Source organism: Temnothorax longispinosus, unplaced genomic scaffold (assembly GCF_030848805.1).
Source record: "Temnothorax longispinosus isolate EJ_2023e unplaced genomic scaffold, Tlon_JGU_v1 HiC_scaffold_351, whole genome shotgun sequence".
Taxonomy (NCBI): Eukaryota; Metazoa; Arthropoda; class Insecta; order Hymenoptera; family Formicidae; genus Temnothorax; species Temnothorax longispinosus.
This window is the reverse complement of record NW_027270178.1, coordinates 1-11,631: the sequence shown is the minus strand read 5'-3', so window position 1 is coordinate 11,631 and position 11,631 is coordinate 1. Positions and strand designations below refer to the sequence as shown.

The window sequence follows — 11,631 nt, the reverse complement described above, 5'->3', positions numbered from 1 at the left end:
GGTTTCCCGGCCGGCTTAGGGATCCTCTACAGTAATCTGCACTGCAACCCGTCATATTTCTTTTTCTGTAAATAAAATTTACGTATTTATAAATAATTATATATGTTATGTGGAAAATGACAGGCAGCTTTCTAAATCGTACACCACCGTTCTTTCGTCAGGCGCGTAGATGAGAATAACCTAATAGTCCTTCAGAAACAGAGCAACGTTTCACGTGAAATAATGGGTGCGTTCAGCCGATACTCCGCTAGCCTAGCAATCGTGAGCAGTCGCTCGTTTTCACTCGTTTCCTCTCCTTTGACCCAATGGATTAAAAGGAGAGGAAACGAGCGACTGCTCACGATTGCTAGGCTAGCGGAGTATCGGCTGAACGCAGCCACTCATAGACGAGGCAAGGGCACCGTAAAGTTCCTTAACTAATTTTAACTATTATCGTTTCGCTGGCGTACTAACCTACACGACTAACTTGTCCTCGTCCTTCTCCGATCGTTGACGCCAAAGGAGAACGCTGCGTCGTAGGTTGACGACGACGACGACGACGACGACGACGACGACGACGACGACGACGACGACGACGATAACGATGACGACGACGACGACGGCGACGACGACAGGGTATACCGTGACGACGCGGTTTTCTGTTTACTCGCTCTCCTCTCCTCGTTTCGTTGCGATTTACGGTCACGCGCACGCGTGTGTGTATGGCTCTATCTCTCTTACTCGCTCGCTCTTTCTCTCTCTGTTTCCGGTTTTGAAACTAATGGTCGCCGACCAATAGAAAACGATACCCGCTTAGTCCGATCCCTCTCTTGAGGATCCCTAGGCCGGCTCGGCCCGGAGCGCGGAAAAATGGCGCGAAGCGCGGCGGCGGTATGGATCGCGAAGCGTGGATAACGCGGCGGAAGCGGATCGTCGGCCGAGACACACTCGGCGAGGGCAGAGAATGCCGGAGGCGCTCTACCGTCTTGTCCGGACAGGCTTCGGATGATGAGAAGCTGGTCCTTCGCCGAGACCAGCCCCCCGCTTTCTGTAGTTTCAGGTGTCTACTTAGTGACGCCGTGGCGCTGGCGTCAGTCAACACAGTTAATATATATATGTTAATGGCTGCGTTCCGTAAAGCGCGTGTATCTACAGTATACGTAATGTTTACTGCATATGATTTTTTGTCAACACTTCGATAAAAATGAGATTTAATTAATAAAACAGTAATAGACAAAAGTAACGTAATAGAAAAATGCGCGCATATGCACTTTATGGAATCTAGCCAATATGCATTATATGTGCAGAATTATTTATTACAAATTTTCAATACACATTAATACTTTTTTTTAAATTATATATTAAATAAAATGTGTAATGTAAAGTTGGGAACGTAAATTAAGATAGATAGGTAAATAATAAAATATTTTTGTTTAAGAAAATTTTATTTAATTTTTATAATACTTTGCTGTTTTTTTTTATATTTGATTTTGTTTTTTTTTCTCATGATTAATTTTATGGCAATATTGCCTCATGCGTGTACAAATATAAAAATCTATTATTTTGGATAAAATAGTATCACCATGCTCTTTACATGGAAAAGACAGATCTTCTGTATAGATATTTTCTACAACCATGTCATATACATCAGCACGATGGCAATATTTAGAAAACAAAATTTCTAAATATTTTATAAATTTAAACATCTTTAAATTTGGATGCGTTAGATTATTATCAGTTCTCATATTTGTTAACAGCGCCTCAGGAAAAGGGCTACATGCTACAGGATTAGTAAATGCGTTCCTACATATGTTACACTTTGTAGATTTTAAAATATAGTTACACAAATATCCTGTTGTATAATATACAATACAATCTGTAATTTCATTATCATCATGTTGATAATCGTTTTCTATTATAAAATCATCAAAACCCCATTCGCTGTTATCGCTTTTATCAACAGCATGATTTAATTTTTCTTTCAATTTGATTAAAGATTTTTATTTGATTTTTTATATAACTGTTTTATATCGGTTATTGAGATTAGAGGTTTTGAGTCTTCCATAACTGAACAATTTCCATAGCGCGGAGGCCTAAGAATGCTTGAAGTACTTAAAATTTTATATAGTTGAAGAAAAGTAGGGGTTCCGGGATGGTCATTAGACCCTGCTGCTTGTCTTATTGAACCAAAAAATCTCTATATGACACATGGAAACATGGAGAAATTATTTATACCACATTGTTATAAAATAAACCACAATGCCATAAATGTATCCTATGAATAAGTAATAAACTTTTAGAACTATGATAAGAAGTTAAATATTTCTAAATCTTGAGAGATTCCTCTAAAATCATAAATCTAAATATATATTTATATATATTTATAATCAATACCAGGTAAAATACGTATATAAATGTGTAAATATGTATATACATATGTATATATGTATATACATAAATACATATACATACGATTTTTTGATATATCAAACCTCAAGTGAATCCTGATTCAAGTGGCCTGTTAAGACGGAAGGAAAATCAGCATTTGTCGTTAAATATTTAACCAAATCCAATGTTGATTGTATTGTCACACGAAGACCTTCAGCAGTTTGTCTCGTTAAAAAGTTTTTCTCTGTGATAGCACCTTCATCGACATGTTGCTGCCAAGCATCTAATTTCTTGAGAGATTTCTCTAAAATCTATTAAAAATTAAATTTTTAGCAAAATTGTTAGCTTCTTGTAAATACATAAATATGTAATAAATAAAAAAACTAATATATAAAAGTTACACAAATCCAATCATTGACTAATTATAAAAAAAAATTAATGTACCTTGTAGTCTGTATTTCCAACAGTCAAACCTTCAGAAAACTTATTTCGATTTAATGAATCGAATAAGTTATTAATCCATTCACAAAAGTTTGCAGTATTGTCACACTCTTCTAATTCAGGTAAAAAATTTTTGTAGAATCTTAAACCGTGAGCCATCGACTTACTAAAAATCTGAAATAATGTATATAAAGATATATTGCAATTCTTAAGCTATTTCTAAACGTTCTAAACTACTGGATTATCTGTAAAATATATTAATTGTGTAAAATCATTAAATAAATACTATTAAATATTCTTACTTGAACAGCTAGGCAAACTCTCATTTAGCTGCATTTGTAAGTATTAAATGATTAGTTGTTATTTTAGGGCATATTCGCATTTGAGCCGGCAGCGATTTATCCTTATTGTGTAATATTTGAAAATAATCCCATTTGACATGTTTTTCATCAGGATTAAGCTTAAAAAAACAAAACAAAAAGATATTTATGATTAGATTTTAGATTAAATATTTTAGACGTTTTAAACTTTTGCAGTGTGGATAAATACTTGATTTAGTTTCATAGTTTACGCCTTATCCTTTATAAATTTCTTTCGTACATTTAGCTTTCAAGTTTACGCCGCATTTTTTATGGATTTGTTTCTGATATTTCATGAATATTTCAGTTTTAGTACTCAGTATCAAATCGATACTCTAACAAATTTAATTTAAATGTTCATGAAAGAAGTAAACTGATATATTCACACAACTATATGATAATTAAGCTATTACTTTACCTGTAATGATGTACTGTACAATCGATTTCTAATCGTTTTTATAAGGTGTGGTGGATCTGAAAATACATATATGCGACGTCCATTTACAGTTGGGTGATTAAAACTATTAATTAAATTATCTTTTCTTCCACAGACACCCATAATATTCCAAAATTTTCTATTTGTTGTAGCACCGTCGGTAATTACACCATGAACTTTTAAATTAATAGCCTCTAATAATGCAATAGCCTATAATATAACAAAAAAATTATATAAAAATATATTTTGCAATTTCTTATAGAATTTCGAGAGAAAAATACGATATATTTAAATTTTCATTGCATCATATGTACCTTAATTATCAATTGCGCAAGTACTTCTCCAGTTACAGGCCCTTTGGAAGCGAACACTGCTATTGGTTGACAATAACAGTCTGCAATTGGCCGAAACATTATTACTAGTCCATAATCTGCTCTTTCATCAAGATTAAATGATGATATCCCTTCACTTCCAAAATCAATTAACCCTGTATACGTGAGATTCTTAGAATTCACATTAATGGACTCGCGAAGATGTATTTCGTCAAGTAAAATAACTCCATGTTTTTGTATCTCTGTTTTGTCTCTCAATGCTAATTTAAACATTTCAAAAAATTTTGTATCAAAACCGCATGGTGTATCAATAAAAGAAAGATATCTAAAAAAATACATATTGCATTATTACATGAATTAATAAAATTGTTATATTTTGGTACGTGATTACTATTTATGTATATATTTCTAGCTAGAATAATTATTCGAAAATAAAATGTATATATTACCTTTGTATAGTTCTAATACATGGCAAGGATAATATTTGATTATCTCTTATAAAGTCATAAGCCTTAGGTGATTTCATGTGCAATAACATACATAATAATATCCATTCTTCGCTATACCTGCGACCTTTTGTATTTTTTAATTTCGCAGCTTTTATTATTTCTTGCACTGCGATTAACTGATTTCGAGAAACGTGTGTTCCTTTTAATTGATCTTCTACATTATTTACAGAAATTTCTTTAATTTTTGTCATATTATCTGTAAGTTCTTTTCTCAATTTATTTATTATATATTTAGCTCTATTCTTCGCTTTTGTGCTTTATAATATCTTTTTCGAATTAGTAAAATTTTCTCTTGTTTTTCTGTGATCGGTACAGTTATTTTAATTCTTTTAATTGGTTTTACTATTTTCATCCGACGGTGCTTTTGGTTTATAGATTTCTTCATAACGGAACAAAATGTACATTTTTTAGAATTAAATGACGAAAATAATAAACATTTTTTGTGTCTCCACGTGCCACAAATATCTTCATAAGCTTCATTATATTCGACGCTTTCAATTACATTATTACTGTTATCTGCACCACAACATATAGAAGCATTATCAAAAGAAAACAATGTTTCTTGTAACTCATCTATACTATTAATATTCTCATGAATTCTTATGTGTGGTGGAATGTTTAACATGTTTATAGGCTGCCTTAAGATATTTAATTGTATTGTCATGTTTTCTTTAAGTAAAACTTCTTTGAAAGGATTAAATGAATATTTGTCCTCATAATTTTCCATTTTGTTACATGTGGCAATAAAAAAGATCAATAATCGTGCGTCATCAGTAAAATACTGCCCATATATCCACTGATTTGGCATATTAAACTCTTTCCTGTTTAGAATATCTATTACGTGATTAAATGAAAACATTGTTGCTTGATCTATTGTATTATTAAATGGTGATATCGTTTGTTCATTTTCTTCATTATCTTGAGTATTATGTGGATCATGTACATTTTTATCAATATTTTTTGGATATTGCTTTTCCTTAATATTGTCTGAGATTTCCTCAAACCAAGGGAATTGTGATGGTACAGCCCCTTTACGTAACTTTGGTATTTTATATGGTGCAGACTAAAAAATATTTATGAAATATTTATAATACAATTTTTGATAAGTTTTATAATTATTTAAACAATTACTAATGTAATTAATGAGTATTTATTTTGTATAAATTATCAAACAGGCATTATTAACTAATGAAAGAAGAAACTTAGAAATTAACAACTTACCACGCCAAGAACATTTCCTTCTTTGTCGTAAATTTCACGTTTCCACAAAATGTCAGTTTTTAAAAAGTGATGATGGCATACAGCTTGTGTCGAATTTATATTTATATCAGTTCTTTTTAAAGCTGCTTGCCATGCTTTTTTCACATTTTCGTCTTTTGGCACATAAAAAAAATGTACTTTTTCAGGATTTAAAGTATAACCTGACGTACAGCCAAGTGCAAGACAGCGCGGCATTGTTTAATTAAAATAAACAAATGTGGTTAGTTGCATCAGCAACTCTCAAAATTCTTCTTTCGCGACGAAACACGTTCGGTAACAGCGGTAGCAGTGAGCGAATTAACCTAACTTTTACCATAGACCCGTGGTGACTGTTGCCAGCGCCACACAGCGGGCTTGGCGTCACTAAGTAGACACAGTAAAAGAGGATATAATAAGAAGTGTCAGAGGGCTGGCCGAGACACACTCGGTGAAGACAGAGAATGCCGGAGGCGCTCTACCTTCGTATCCGGACGGCTTCGGGTGATTCAGATAGAAGCGAAAAGCTGGTCGTTAGCCGAGACACACTCGGCGAAGACAGAGAATGCCGGAGGCGCTCTACCTTACGTTCGGACTGGCTTTTGTGCGGGAATTCAGGATCGGTGTTGTCTGGAAGACGGATGATCGGGAATCGCGCTCTGTGCCAGCGACGCCGGGCTTATATACGCGTCGCGGCGGCGTCGCGGCGGCGTCGCGGCGTGGTGGGGGTAGCGACGGCGATCGCGAGCGCCGGGCCGGTGCGGCGGAACGATCAGGGATCGCGGCGCCCCGACGCCGTGATCGCGTTCGGCGGTCTTCGGCCGCCTTCGGCACCGCTCGGCGCGGTGAAGCGGTTGCCGCGTTTAAGTCCATTCGCAGACTTCCTAACGTATGAGATGATTAAAAAATACGTTGGGCACATCGTGCCCGTTCTTCACCCCCGCGGTGGTCGGCGGGGTGGTCTCGGCGTGGTGTTCCTGCCGGAACGATGCATGTTTGGGGGTGCATCGTTACACATTAAATATATGTTAAATGTATATTTAGTAAATTTATTTAAAAATGATATAGGTTTGCATATACTGGGCCAAAAAAAATTCGACCAAACTTGGAGGCCCTAACAAAATTGTTGAAATAGACGAGGCTAAAATCGACAAAAGGGAATACAACCGTGGCCGAATTATCGAAGGGAAATGGATCTTCGGTGGAATCGAACGCGACTCAAGAAAAATATTTCTTGTGCCAGTTCCGGATCGTACAGAGAAAACTTTACTGGAAATTATAAAAGAGTGGATTCTACCTGGGACGACGATAATGTCAGATTGTTGGAGGTCTTACAATTGTTTAAACAATGAAGGCTTCCAGCATCTGACCGTTAATCATTCCATGAATTTCGTCGACCCAAATACCCGTAAATATAAACTTTAAATAGTTTTACAAATCTTTGGGTTTAACTATAATATATTTAAAATTAAAAAATAAAGAAATGTTGCATAAATGTATTGACAGTTTTTTTTAATTTTTAGGAGCCCACACCCAGAACATAGAACGCGTTTGGAGAGAGGTAAGAGCTAATATCCCACGGTACGGAACACGTACTGCACACTTAGTGGGATATTTAGCAAAATATCTCTTCAAACGCGTTCCATGATTACGAAGACCGTTTGAACAGTTTTTTCTGTACCATTGTGGAACTGTATCCACCGAAGATCTATAATGAGCCGGAGGCTCATGATCCAGAGCCGGAGGCTTCTACAAGTGCTATCAACTTAAAATGAATATTTGCTAAACCACGTATCACATTTTACACTTTTTTGAAACATACATTGTTTTTTTACATATTTTTTGCTGGAATTCTTTTCATAATGTTTTTCGGCATCGAAATCTGAGCTTACTTGTATCAATTATTAATTTATTACCACATTTTGGACACTGTATTTCTTTAGCAATTAAATGATGCTCGATTAAATAAGTAAAGAAAATTATTATTTGGACACTGTATTTCTTTATTTGTTAAATAAGGCTCGATATATTCATTAATAATCATATTACTGTGTTTCGTTAACCTCAACGCTTAATATCTATAACATAAATAAATTGTTAAAACAGAGAATAGTTGATATATAAAAAGTACATATTTATGTGTACTTTTCATATACCAACTATTCTCTGCTTTAACAAATTATTTGTGTTTTGTTAACTTAAACGCTTAATATCTGTAACAGAAATAATTTGTTAAAGCAGAGAATAGTTGGTATATGAAAAGTACATGTAAATATGAACTTTTCTTTCTCTCTCTCTCTCTCTCTCTCTCTCTCTCTCTCTCTCTCTCTCTCTCTCTCTCTCCCGCTCTGGAAAATTTCGTAACCGATTTCCAAAAAGATACCGATTCCCAAAAAGATCGGTAACGAAAAACTATACAGTTTATAGCACTCCCCGGGAAATTCTACCTACTTCATATATAATTTTTTGCGATTCGGTCAATTAATTCCCGAAAAATCGGTAACGAAAAACTATACACTCTATAATACTCCCCGGAAAATTCTACCCCTATTTTATATACTTTTGGTAAAAATTCGGTCGAATAGTTTAAGATGTATAAAGAACATACATACATACATTATATTATATATATATATAGATTAATTGGATTAAAGTTGAGATCTAACATTTCCTTAAAATAAACGTGATAACTGTATACACGGCTGCGTCGAATATGTCCGAATTGCTACAAATTATAAAAAACATAATTAATACTTATTTGATATATAGTTATCAATTGAAATTAAAACAATTACCTCGTGATTTAAATAGCTAAATCTATCCTTAATATTGCGCTTCCTTTCCGCTGTATACGCATTTTCCAACGTAAAAGTTAATATATCGTGCAACAAATCTTCGGATACTGCATTTAGATATGCAAAATTGACAAGGATCATTCTATTGTGATCTTTTAGATTTTTATCGCAAAACATTTTTCGGATGAATTGGGCCATGTTTTTGCATCGCCAACAACATCCTGAACCATTAGCCACGGATTACTATATAATTGCTCTACTGAATATGGCATATTATAAATATTTTGGAATTGCACAGAACAATATTAATATGTCATTGAGGTTGAGCGCTCAAGTACATCACGTGACCACGGGACATGCGCATGTGGTCGCGGAGCATGTCCGTAGTCGCTACTGGTCGCTACATCGCGTCGGTATGACAGGTCTCCTAACCTGATAGTCGTCAACTTTAACAGTTAATATCTCGCTTCGCGGGGCAGAGCGGGGCTTTTTTCTGCCAGATTCGTTCGTTTTGTGCAAAACGCGTCGATTAAGCCTAAATTCAGCGAAATCGGTGAGGAGGGAGCTCTCCTTAAGTATTACCAAAGTTATTATTAATGTGATCTCTCATCATTATTAAATACGATCGTTTAATTCCGAATTTCGGTCGCGTCACGCAAGGATCGAAGTGACGACGGCAATCAAGATCGCGGCGAGTTTGGCGAGTTTCGCGCGTGTATCGCGTGATCTGCAATGACCTGTGTTCGCGTGCTGTCTCACGAGGTTAGTTATATTTATTGCTTGCTCGTACAAATCTAATCTAAGGTATACGTTACAGTAACTATAGATTTTTGATACAGATTTTTCTTTGTAATCATATATTTTATATATAAACAGATGTAAGAGTAATAATTACTGTTTTTGCATTATGTAAAATTTGCCTTATTAGATATACCGATGAATTTAATGTTCGAGAAGATCTGATGGGATTAGCTATTAGTGCTCATGGTGCAAATATTCAACAAGCGTGAAAAGTTGATGACATTACAAATATAATTAGAAGAAAATTCATGCACATTTAAGATATATAGCAGAGAGAAACCTGAGAGCGGCCACCGAGATCATTCCGTTCCAGCGGACGTATACTGACGCGCCGCCTGAGAAAGTGGACGTCAACTACGTCGTTACGCTCGGTAACGGTACACACATGGTTCGTGTCCGTGCTATGGTTCGTGTCCGAACTACTCAGATGGAGGGGATATGCCAGTCGGCTACTCGGCACTCGGCAAGCTTCGAGCGGGGAGAGAAGGGCAGACATACGATCTGCTGTCTCCTTCTCGCTTGAGCTGTGACGTAGCTGCTTAGCACGCGCCGGCTATGCCACGATGCCATGCATTTCGGGTATCGCTCCTCGCGTCTCGCCGAATGCCGAGTCTCGCGTTGGCAAATCGACGATGCGCTATAGGTTACATTTACGTTTATATTTACAAATTTTAATTTTTATATTTATAAATAAATATATATATATATATATATATATATTGTGACGTGACAAGTCGCGTCTCCTTCCCGGACGGGCTCGGCCGAGGGGAATTCGGGGGTGCCTCCTCGTTAGAGCGAGAGGAGGGCGGTTGCGTATATTAATTGGTCTAATTAGATATTAAGTTTTAAGGGATTGCCGGTGGTGACCGGACTCCATCTGTAACGGCCGGGGGCCGCAACGAGGAAGGGCAGAGGATTAAGGAGACGGCCAGGGGACATGGCTGAAATTCGGATCGCCCGGACCTCCCCGCAAGTGCATGAGCGTCGCCGGCCGGAGTTCACCCCGCACTCGGTCGTAACAGCGGCAGTATAACAATCAGGAAGACCCCGGATCACCCCCGAGAGAAATGCCAGTAGGACAAGGGTGCCGAGGGGCGGCCGCGGCCGACAGTCGCGTGGCGTGGAGATGTGTGAATCGAAGTAATCGTGTCGCGTTTATGTAGCGTCTCGTCGAATTGATGTAAGTAATCGTATCGCGTTATTCGTGATCGTGTCGCGTTTCATTGTGAGAGAGTTTATGTTCGTAATCGTGTCGCGTTTTGGCCATCTTATTTAAGTTCGTAATCGTGTCGCGTTTTGGCACTTTTGGCCATATTATTTAAGCTCATAATCGTGTCGCGTCTTGGCCATATTAACGAGAGTGATAATGAGAGTGAGGTCTTGCGTGGCGATGACGGGAGCGAGTTGTGCGGGTAACGGCGAGCCGCGAATGGTCATGTAATTTGAAGGGCACTCGCCCTCGTATTTGAGTAACGTATCCGGGCCCTCGAGGACGGCGAATATTGTGTTTGGCGGGACGGAAAGATCGACGGGATCGGCGCGGGGCCGCGGAATCTCCGTACTGCGAGAGAATTCGGGATTCGCGTGGCAAGCCGCGGGATCGTCCGCGATACGTGTCCTTATTTCGTGTTCGGGGGCAATCGCCGGCCAGCGTGGTCGACTCGGCGAGATCGCCCATACTTTTTGCGTCGCGCGGAATCGAAGTGGCCCGGGTGTGCGTTGAAGGAGCTGCCGAAGGTGCGGCGAGCGGTTCGTCGGCCTCGTGGCGTAAGTTCATTGTGTTGAAGCCAGGTACCGCGATACCTGAATCGTCATTATTTCTGTTAAGCTTTCGTGTGTCCGTCTGCGTTTATCTGTTGCGTTGAGAACTTCGCGTGCTTTAGTCTACAGTGTTTCAGGGTCGACATTACTGCGTGCACTTATTGCGTCTGCGGCCTTCGTGCGTCCGCCTAGCCGACATTGTTGCGGTAATACGAGACTCAGATCGATTATACCTACACCTTGATATTGCCTGACTAAATATATATTTTGTTATTATTACTTATACTCTGGTGTGTGTGATTGATTGTGTGACGCCTCTCTCCGAATTCCCTGAAAGAGCCCTACGTCCGGAAGTATTGCCGGGAACATCGTGTTAGAGATTATAGTGTACGGTGGTGCAATCCGTTGCACCTGGCGCCCAACTTTGGTGTCGGAATTAGTTACGCGTGCCGCCAATCCTCGATAGCCCTCCACCGGATTGCGAGACCGGGGGAAAAAGCGTCGCAATATATATATATATATTTTGAAATTTATAAATATAAAGATTGCAATTATAATTAATTAAAAAAATATTTATAAACATCCTATCTTAAA

The 11,631-nt window shown here is 37.7% G+C and overlaps 1 pseudogene; it reads right to left on the bottom strand.

Moving 5' to 3' along the window:
* Positions 1 to 3,130: 3,130 nt before the first annotated feature.
* Positions 3,131 to 5,451, bottom strand: LOC139824397 (uncharacterized; annotated as a pseudogene).
* Between the last annotated feature and the right edge of the window lie 6,180 nt (positions 5,452 to 11,631).